A 10,316-nucleotide genomic window follows, 5' to 3' on the forward strand; every position below is an offset into this window, starting at 1 on the left:
CAAATGGGTAGGGGGAGGCAGTGATGAAGTGCTGGGCCACATTCTTAAATGTCGTGTGTTTATCACACTGCAGTTTTCAAAGCACACGAGGTTGCCAGATGAAACCATTGACCACTCTCCTCACAATTCACATGGGTACATGGGCACATCCACACACGTGCTCTAACTCATCATTTCACAAAACTGGCTCACGGGTAGTCATTTGTGTGCTGACCATAGGGGCGCCTACCTGAATTAACTCTAGGACAAAACTTCCCAAGATGTATTGGGCGCAGATATAATCCAAGCAGCTTGACCAAAATGGGAAATCCCAAGCATCAACCCCAGAGGGGCTGCCCTACTTGGCCAGTGGCGGAGCCCGGGAATCTGCATTTTATCAAGCCCTCCCTGACGATTCTGACACAAGTGCTCTGAGAACCCACTTAGAGAAGTACCGTTGGGAATGTACAGTAAAAAAAAAAAAAAGGTTCTTCAGAGGTCCACTGTTTATTTTTTTTTAATTTTTAATTTTTTAAAAAACTTTTTGTTTAAGTAATCTCTCCACCCAATGTGGGCTCGAAGTCATGACCCCAAGATCAAGAGTCGCATGCTCTTCCAACTGAGCCAGCCAGGCACCCCATCTACTGTTTGTTTAGATCACATGTTCAAAGCATTAACAACAGTCTGGCACTCGACAGGAAGATGCAAATGTGGTATGAAAAGATATACGTAAATATATCTTCAACTTGTCTGAGTTAATAATGAAGACTTCTGCGGTGTGTCTTGGTTAATAATGCCAATCATGGCTCAGTTGAATGGGGCATACAAATGCATTAAATCTTGGGGTGCCTGAGTGGCTCAGTCAGTTAAGTGTCTGCCTTTGGCTCAGGTCACGATCCCGGGGTCCTGGGATCGAGCCCCACATCGGGCTCCCTGCTCAGCGGGGCGTCTGCTTCTCCCTCTGCCTGCCGTTCCCCCTGCTTGTGCTCACTCTCTCTTTCTCTCTCTCTGACAAATGAATAAATAAAATCTTAAAAAAAAAAATGCACTAAATCTCAAGTACTTATTTTTGGTTTTGGCAAGGGCCTTTCTCTTCTTCAGCTTTGCTTTCATAGATAGATGTCAGCAGCCTCGCGGAACTTTCTCCACGTCCACCTTCTTTTGCTCAGTGGCTCGTTCCTCCTCTGCTCGACCTGAGCTGCCTTACCATGGACGTCTGCTTTGGCAGTGATACACGTGCAGCCCGAGAGGATAGGATGCTTACGTGATGATACGTTAGGCGTTCTTCCCCTTCCGGTTTTACCGAGCTATAATTGATGTACAACATTGTGTGTGTTGAAGGTGCACAGCATAACGACTTGATAACTTATGAAATAATAACTACAAATTTAGTTAACTTATTGTTAACACCTAATTACAATTTTTTTTTCTTGTGATGAGAACTTTTAAGATCTACTATCTTAGCAGCTGTCAAATAATGTTGTTTTTTTAAAAAAATCAAACACTGGGCTCCCTCCATGGCTCTGCCTTTGGCTTGGGTCGTGATCTCCAGGTCCTGGGATCGAGCCCCACATTGAGCTCTCTGCTCAGCGGGGAGTCTGCTTCTCCCTCTTACTCTCCCTCTGTGCTTTCCTTCTTTCTCTCTCTCTCTCTCTCTCAAATAAATCAATAAAAATCTTTAAAAAAATAAGTAAAAATAAAAAATAAATAAAAAGTCAAACTCTGTGCCAACTTTTCCCATCTCAGGGGCAGTGGCCCTCGAAGTTTGAGAGATTCAGGCAATCACTTGTCTACTCGGGGAAAAGAGAAGGTTCCATCTGCCAGATTCTGGGCCTTGATCGTGTGATAGTTACAAAAACACATGTACCTGAACACATGTTTACATGAGTACACATCACACGTGTACTCACCCGGAGTGTTGGGCCCACTGGTAATTTCCAGATTGGAATCCATGGTCGTTAGCTCAGAGGAAAAGAACATGCCTCTCTGGAGGATAAAGCCCTCAGTGAATTGTCTCTCGTAACCTTAAGTGAGGGAGTTTTTTTTTTTTGTAAACTTATGCCAGAGGGGAAGGACGGAACACTGGGCAAGAACAGCTCATAGGGAAAGGTCACATTTTTGTCACTCTGTGCTGACTCATCACACATTGAAATCTTCTCATAAATGCCCTTCCTGACAGAAATGGAAAGGACACTAAGTGGAACAAATGAAATCACCTTCGAGACAAAGGTTGTAAGAAGGACAGATTTCTCAACCTTGAAAATGTGGTTGTTTTTTGCCCATGTGGATGGGACTGCTAGAGATGAGAGGATGGATTGACACTGTGGAGCATGTCGCATTGCCCAGAGTGCTTTAATGTGAGGTAGGCAGGCTAAGCATTGCTATTTCTGTATTTTGCCTGGTGGGAAAACAGAGGCCCGGAAGGTAGAGGGCAAGGGTGGCCTTGTGGCCCCTCAGGGCTCACCTGCTGTCCCAGAGCCATCGCCTGGCCAGCCCGGTGGGTCTCTGCTGCCTTGTAAAGACCAGAACCTCTCTTTATTCCTGTTTTCTTTCTTTTTTTTTTTTTCTTGGAACTTGTTCTCGAAAAATAAAATCCAGGGTTGTTTCATTTGTAACACTTCCCTCCTAAAATGACACCTTTTTTTTTTTTAAGATTTTATTTTTAAGTAATCCTTGTACCCAATGCGGGCCTCAAACTCACAACCCCGAGATCAAGAGCTCCACCTACTGAGCCAGCCAGGCACCCCTAAAATGAAACTTCTTACTGTCACTTGATATCTACATATGATTTGTATCATTCATGATTGAACCTTTTGCATAAGTTTCTTTGGCATGCCTCTTGGAAATTTCTATCTGGAAAATTGTCTTCTTTGTAAAACTGATTTATTTCTTTCTATCAGATTAGGAGATTTATGTACTTGTTTTCCAGAAAGCTTAGATTTGATTTTAATGTTCAGCGATGGCTTTTGTATTATCCTAAATTAGTTTCTTCCCCTTTCATGAGGTTTCAAATTGTGTATTTCAGCTTTATTTTATATGCACTTTTTATTATGAGCCAAAGCTGCTTGGAAATAGGCAGGGTGTGTGTATACATTTTGAATAAACACTTTCTGATCTGAGTTTAATTTGCTATAAAATAAAAACATCGAATGCCCTAAATAAAGCTGCAATATTATTAAATGAAATTGGGTGGATCACATAATACATGTTGTTTTGTTTTGTTTTGTTTATCATTACAAATACTGTAAGAGCAAATCTTATAGCGGAAGAAAACTAGTGTATAAAACAACACTATAAACACGACCAGGCTTTATGAGAAAGGGTGCTAAAAGAAAACCAATCTGCAAGGGAAGCTGAGACGTTAGAAGGAGGAATGCTAAAGTTTAATTTCAGTTTGAATTATCTCTAAGCAATCCATATGAAATATCCTGAAGGAAGAAAAAAAAAATCTGCACGCAAGGTTGCGGCGATTTGTGCTTTTGCTCCAGGCTGTCAGCTTCAGCAGGCTCCCCTCCAAGGTGGAGGGATTGGCCACCTAGCAGATGTATGGTCTTGAACAAACTGATTCCACTCAGAGCCTCCCTTTGCTAATCTGCAAAATGGGATCATAATACCCATCTCACTGGGTGGTGCTGACGGTTTCACAAAGTGACTTAGGAGAAGAAATTCGCACAGTGCCTGACCCACTTTTCCTTGAAATTTGAATTCTACCTTGTAAAAAAGGGAAAGTGTGGCATTTTCTGTTTCGTCATAAATCCCGAGGCTGGCTCAGACCTTCTGCCATCACTCCGGGGCCACTTCCCCTGAGTCTGGCAACAGCCAGCAGGAGGAAGGGGGGCCCAGGATGGTGTCCAGCCAGAGCAGCTCCCGGGCCACAGGGGGGCAGTGGGCTGGGTCTCAGCCGTGGGCCACAGTCTGCAAGAGGTAAAATGGTCTTTTATGCTGTGTCTCAGCCGGAAGTTAAAATGCCTGGATAGTCATGTACTTTTCTAATGTTATGTAAAGCTTGCCTGGGTCCAGCTCCAAACTGAGGACTCGGCACGATGCTGACCGCCACCATCTGTAGGGTAGTGTATGGGACAGGCAGGGCTCTCTGGACAAGGAGCCGTGTCTTGCCCAAATCTGGTAACTGTGTTAGTTTGTACAACACTCAGAAACAAAATCAAGGGGGATGCCTGAATTGGTGTTGCCATAATGTCCTGGGAGGTTTACCCACTTCTCAGAAATGTGCCGTTTGTACTTTTGTACTAAAACAGCTAAGCTGGGGCACCTGGGTAGCTGTCGATTAAGCATCTGCCTTCGGCTCAGGTCATGACCCCAGGGTCCTGGGATCGAGTCCCGCATCGGGCTCCCTGCTCAGTGGGGAGTCTGTTTCTCCCTCTGCCTCTGCCCATCTGCCTGCTTGTGCTCTCTCTCTCAAATAAATAAATAAAATCTTTAAAAAAAACAAAACAAAACAAAACCCAAACAGCTAAGTTGTGTTACTTGAGGGTTTCTTCCCATCATGTTCTAACAGGTGCGTGTACTGGGAGGTAAGCTATGTTCTAGACCCAGATCTGCCATTGTCAGGTGGGAAGCTGTGGGAAGCCTCTTCTCTTCTTTGGATTTTCCTGAACATATATGAAAGGGATAGAGTACGTGACCTCTAAGTGAACACTTCCGGTGCCAACCTCCTTAGATTCACAGAGCCCTCGGCTCCCTGTCCTGTCTCTCCGCACAGCACCTACCTTGTTGCGGGGTCCTTGTGATCTGCCACGACGATGTGAACAGCAGAGAGTGATTTCCAGTCCTGGTGGACAGGTTGTGCCCGCAGAGATCTGAGTTGCCTTTGTCCTGACATTTTAAGTGAAAAGCCTTATGCCTGGGGCTGGAGGTAAAGCTTCCTCAGAAGCCAGATATTTCCTGTCCTCGCTGTTCCTGCTCGGCCCCCCACCGCTGCCCTAGCTCTGTCCAGTGGCCCCACTGACACCCGTCATGCCCCCCGCCCCCACCCCCATGAACTCCAGTTTGCAGCCTGTCTTGCTATGGGAGACACCCCTTATGGACTCCCTCCGGGCTTCCCGGCCTGTCACATTCCAGCCACACCCTGGCGACTTACCTGTGCCGGTTCCATCCAGCTTCGACAGGTACAGCTGACAGGGTCGTGTCTCATGCTTGCACGCCCCTCGCCTCCTGCTCGGGGGCTCTTGGAGGATGCCTAGCCGTGGGATTCTGGGGGAGGCATTGGAGGCACACACATGTGCAACCTGGAAGGTGGGGGGAGGTTAACTCCAGGGGATGGTCAGTAGAAGGAAGTGGACGAATAAATACTGTGTGTCCATTGGTTGAGTTCAGTGGAGCCCAAGGGAGAGAATGATCCCTTTTGGGGGTGCTTCAGGGACAAGGGAGGTTAGGAAGAGACTCCATAGAGGAAACATCTGAGGCAAATCTAAGAGAAGTGGGCAGTGTTGGGGGAGGTGGAGGTGAGGGGGGGGGGGGCTGGAAGCATAGGTGGCAGAGCATCAAGATCATAGGGCAAGAGCATGCTGTTGGTTGGGTCGGCCAGGACCAGGGGGAAGGCGGGGGGCAGGGGGAGCGTTGCTGTGGTGGACAGACAAGGCTGTAGAGGCATGGGGCCCCAGGAGTTCCCGTGACCTTCTGTGCACAGGCGGCCTTGCTGTCCCTCGCCTCCCAGTCAGTCCACCCTGCAGCAGCAGTCACTTGCCTGGGTCCCCTCCCTGCTCACCCCTGCAGCAGTCACCTGCCTGGGTCCCCTGCCGTGTTGAGATCTCCTGTCTCCGGCTTTTCCATGCCACCTGTGCTTGTCATCAGTTGTCTCCTTTCTCATGGGGGAGCTAAAACCTTCCTAGTTCCTGGGGAGTGAGTATGGCTGTAGGTACGGCTTGACTTGTTCACATGACTCACTCATACCGGGCCCGCATTCTTAATGCATTTCCAGATGGAAGAATGGGAGGACGAGCATGGCTCTAAAGGATCTTGGGGTCTTGGTTGCATAGTTTGATTGTAATGTGTTTGTTTCTTGATTGTCATTAAGAACTGATCTTATATTTTTTTTGGCTGTCTTTAGTTCTTTTTAAAAAATTTTTATTTGAATTCAATTAACATATAATGTATTATTGGTTTCAGAGGTAGAGGTCAGTGATTCATCAGTTGTATATAACACCCAGAGCTCATCACATCACATGCCCTCCTTAATGCCCATCACCCAGTTACCCCATCCCCTCACTCCTCTCCCCTCCAGCAACCCTCAGTTTGTTTCCTATGATTAGTAGTCTCTTATGGTTTGTCTCCCTCTCTGATTTCATCTTATTTTTTCCTCTCTTCCCCTATGATCCTGTTTTGTTTCTTAAATTCCATGTTATCAGCAAGATCATATAATTGTCTTTCTCTGATTGACTTATTTCACTTAGCATAATACCGTCTAGTTCCATCCACGTCTTGCAAATGGCAAGATTTCATTTTTTTTTTTTTTTTTTTGATGGTTGAGTAATATCTGATCTTACATTTAAATTCAGAACGGACCAGGTTCATTCATGTATATTTACGTTCAGGTATACAGATTTGATATATATTATATATATATATTACAGTTGTTATCTTGGTTTTGTTTTTACTTTTATTTTTAATCTATTATAGCAGAAATAAATGTTCCAGGCAGATTGCTAGGAGCCTCCACCAGAGCATCTCTGCCTGACTCCCCCATTTCCAAATGAAGACCAGTTTCCACATCTGCTGGCTTGATGACAAGGGGAGATGGAAAGTATAAAAGGATCTCGCTTTAAGGAACTCTTTGGACACAGTAGAATGTGATGAAATTTCTCTATGGAAGACACATTTTACAAGCAGAATATAAATATTCAGTGTCTTGGCCTTGGAGCCCACAGCTTTCCTTTGGGAGGGCAGGTCAGCACCAGCACGCCCGCTCTATCAGCTTTTCCCTCCTTCCTCCACAGGTTCCTTGTCTTGCTCACAGCCCTGCCTGGCTTGTTATTTATGAGACATGTCTCCTGTTTGCCATGGAAAATTGTTCCACTGAGCTTCCTGTAGGGATATTTTGGGACTAAGAACCTTGGCTTCATCTCTTTTCCCTCCTCTACCTTGCATAACAGCTCTGATTCCTCAGTCTTTGGAAGTTTCTCTCTCCCCTGCCTTTCATTAATCTATAAAATAACAAGTCTCATTCAGCACCCTGTTTTAAGCTTATGAGACCGATCTGTACCTACAGCCAAAGTTATTTACTTCTGTGATTTCTTTTCTTTTAGACTTATTACAGACTTTTATTTTAGATCTAAACCATCCAGCATTTGGGGAGCAAGAATATTTTGTTTGCTAGCATTTTATTATCACGAAATGCAGAAAAGGCCTTGTATGAGTTCAGTTTGCATAGAGTTTCAGAGCTAGAGCACTGCCTCAGATGCCTCCTCGAAGCTTGTTTTGACCTGTTTTTCATTTAGACGGGGATGTGAATTTTGACTTTTTTTTTCTTTTTGTAAATCAGTGCCGTGATCGAAAAAGGATGAAACTGCATTTAGATGCAAAAACCCTGTGAACCATAAACCACTCCCTCTCACCCACTAACCACTGTTGCATGGGCGATTTGCCCTGAGTTCCTGCATATTAATATTCAGGCAGCAGTAACCTGTGGGAAATAAGTACTAACACCACCCATTAGAAGTGTGAAATTCGGTGAGCTGTTCTAACCCTGGGCTTCAACTTTCTTACCTGGAAATGAGGAGGGTGAACTAGCTCAATGCCTAAGCACCCTTCTAGACCTTTCTTGAGAGCGGGGGTGGAGAATTCAGGACGGTCTTCTCTCCATGACCACTAGATGTCGATGTTTCTGGGAGACCTGGGGCTCCTTCCTGCTGCTCCCGCTGTCTTTGTCCTCTCTGGGAGCACCTGAATCCTGCTGATGTGAGGACTCGATGCTTTGGTTTCATGTTTGTAATATTTGAGGGCTGGTGACTCAGGCATTGACACTCAGACAAGAATTTTCAGAGACACCCAAACAATCCCTTAGTTTTCCTGATGTCTGTTTGAAACTGGACTGGGAATCTTTACACTACCAGGAATGGATTATTGTGTGTGCCATAGAGTTGGAATTTACAAGGATATTTCCAACATATATGAATCAACAGAGGAAGAGTTATTATGGATGATTTATATGCTTAAGGTGTAGACATCTTTAAAAATAAAATAGTCACAGGCTTACCCTCTGCTCAGCATCTGCCTGAGGCTCCTGCATAGCTTTGCCTGTGCTGGGTCACTCTGAATAATGGGCGCCCTGTGCTTAGGGGCAGCCTGGCGAAGGGGAGAGGGGGAGGGGAGACGTGGAGGAGGATGTGAAGAAGCCCACAAAGAGTAATCACTTCAAGGAGAACACGACGGATCCCTCCTACGCTACTTCCATCGTGGGAAAGTCCTTGGCTCCTATCACACCCTGTCCCAGAAGCCCTGGTGTGGTAGACCACTGGTTCCTTCAGCCAGGAAAGGACGAACGTCATTCAGGGGAATTTAAAGGGAACTTCAAATCCATTTGTAATAATCTTGGAGAGGTAAATGTCCTCTGGGAAGGATCTGGGAGAAGAGGGAATGCTGAGTCTGGAAGTTTGGCAAAATTAGCTCCATTCAAGTTTTTAAGTTGTTGAGTAGGAGGGGCTTCTAAGAAATAACTGCCAAGTGGAAGAGTCAATGGTAAGGGTATTAGGAATGTCAGCACGCCCAGACATAATGTTCCAGTTTAGTGTTAGGGGAAATTGTATGATAGCACAAGAATCTTAGTACTGATAAATCACACAATGATGGCATTAACTTCTTGTGGTAGTATGTTCTCTGGCATTTTAAAAAAAAAAGTAGATTTAGCCAGGTATCTTTCAAAAGGTGGTTATTATGACTACCATTTTACATCTATAATTCAAAATTTTTATGAACAACCTAATACCAGTTGCTAGAATTCAAAATTTATATGGCAAGAAAGCAAAATGTTGTGCCCTATCTTACTTTATATAGCATTTGAAGTTCGGATCAGCAACCCTACGGTGTCTAGCGGTCTGAAAGGGTATCACACTGCAGTTTATGTGTATATAGTATGAACATATATATTTGGATAATTCTGTACATTTGTATGACACTCAATTTCTATTTTGTTGTTCTTAAACTCTTCCCCCAGCCCTCTCCTGCTCCTTCAGGGTTATATATATGTTATGATGTATCCATCCCTTCATTGTTGGTACAGCACAGTCTTCAAGATCACAGACTCAGTCAGGAGCCCTGAGTTCAAATCCTAGTTCTGACCTTATCTATTTGTGTTCTCTTAGGCAAACTTCTTAACTTCTGCACTCGTTGGTATATTAAGGGCATTAACAGTACCTACGTCATTGGGTTGTTGTGAGGCATAAATGAGTTGACGAATACAAAGGTTGTAATCACGTCTTCAGCAATCACCATTCATCCATTTAAAATGTATGTATTGCATGGTATTTCATGGTGCCACATACCAGGAACTGTGCTGAGCCGTGGGGAGCCAGTGGTGGTGGTGAGAAGAGCACCAGAGACCAAGGGCCCCCACCCCAGTCCTCAGGTGCTACTAACTCTTACTAGCCAGGTGGTTCTGGCTAAGTCACACAACCTCCTGGGGCCTCAGTTTTCCCTTTAGCCAAATAATAAAGATGGTGTCAATAATCTCAAAAATTACTTTCCAACTCTATGTATTCTTGGATGTTCTAACACTAAGTCAAGTAGGCTTGGTGGAAATTCATTTCAGCGGACTAAGGAGGTTAGTCTATCCACTCCCACGGACCCAGAATAAAACGACTGTGCTGTATTAGATGAATGACCTTGGCAATGTCATATCTTATTATGGAAAGTGGTTTTTGGATGTTTGGAATGAAAGGAGCGATAAAGAGATCACGTATTAACATTAGTGGTTTGAACAATTTAGGGAGCATATTAACAACAGGTTTTACTAATGTGAGGGGCCAGCAAAGCTCTCAATGAAAAGCTCTCTCTCGGACACTGTAGCTAGTGTTTGCAGGGGGAAGATGGGATAGAGGGAGCTCCTCCACATTTCATGGATGCTAAAACATCGAAGAGAGGAAATGAGTCACTCTTTACCAAATGAGTAAATACAGCAAGTTAAACCTAGCAGCAAAGAAGGAATAGAAGACGGGCCTGAACAGCTTCACTGCAGCATCTGTTGTATCCCCACCCAAAGTATTTTGGGACCCATTTAGAGATGCTTTGGGAGTTCCAGAAAGGGGAAGGCAGGCAAAGCTTAAGCATCTGATTAACCCAGTAGTTTGGTGTTTGGACTTCTAAAGTAGTAACAGAATAAACAT

This window comes from Phoca vitulina, unplaced genomic scaffold (genome assembly GCF_004348235.1).
Source record: "Phoca vitulina isolate PV1807 unplaced genomic scaffold, GSC_HSeal_1.0 scaffold5, whole genome shotgun sequence".
NCBI lineage: Eukaryota > Metazoa > Chordata > Mammalia > Carnivora > Phocidae > Phoca > Phoca vitulina.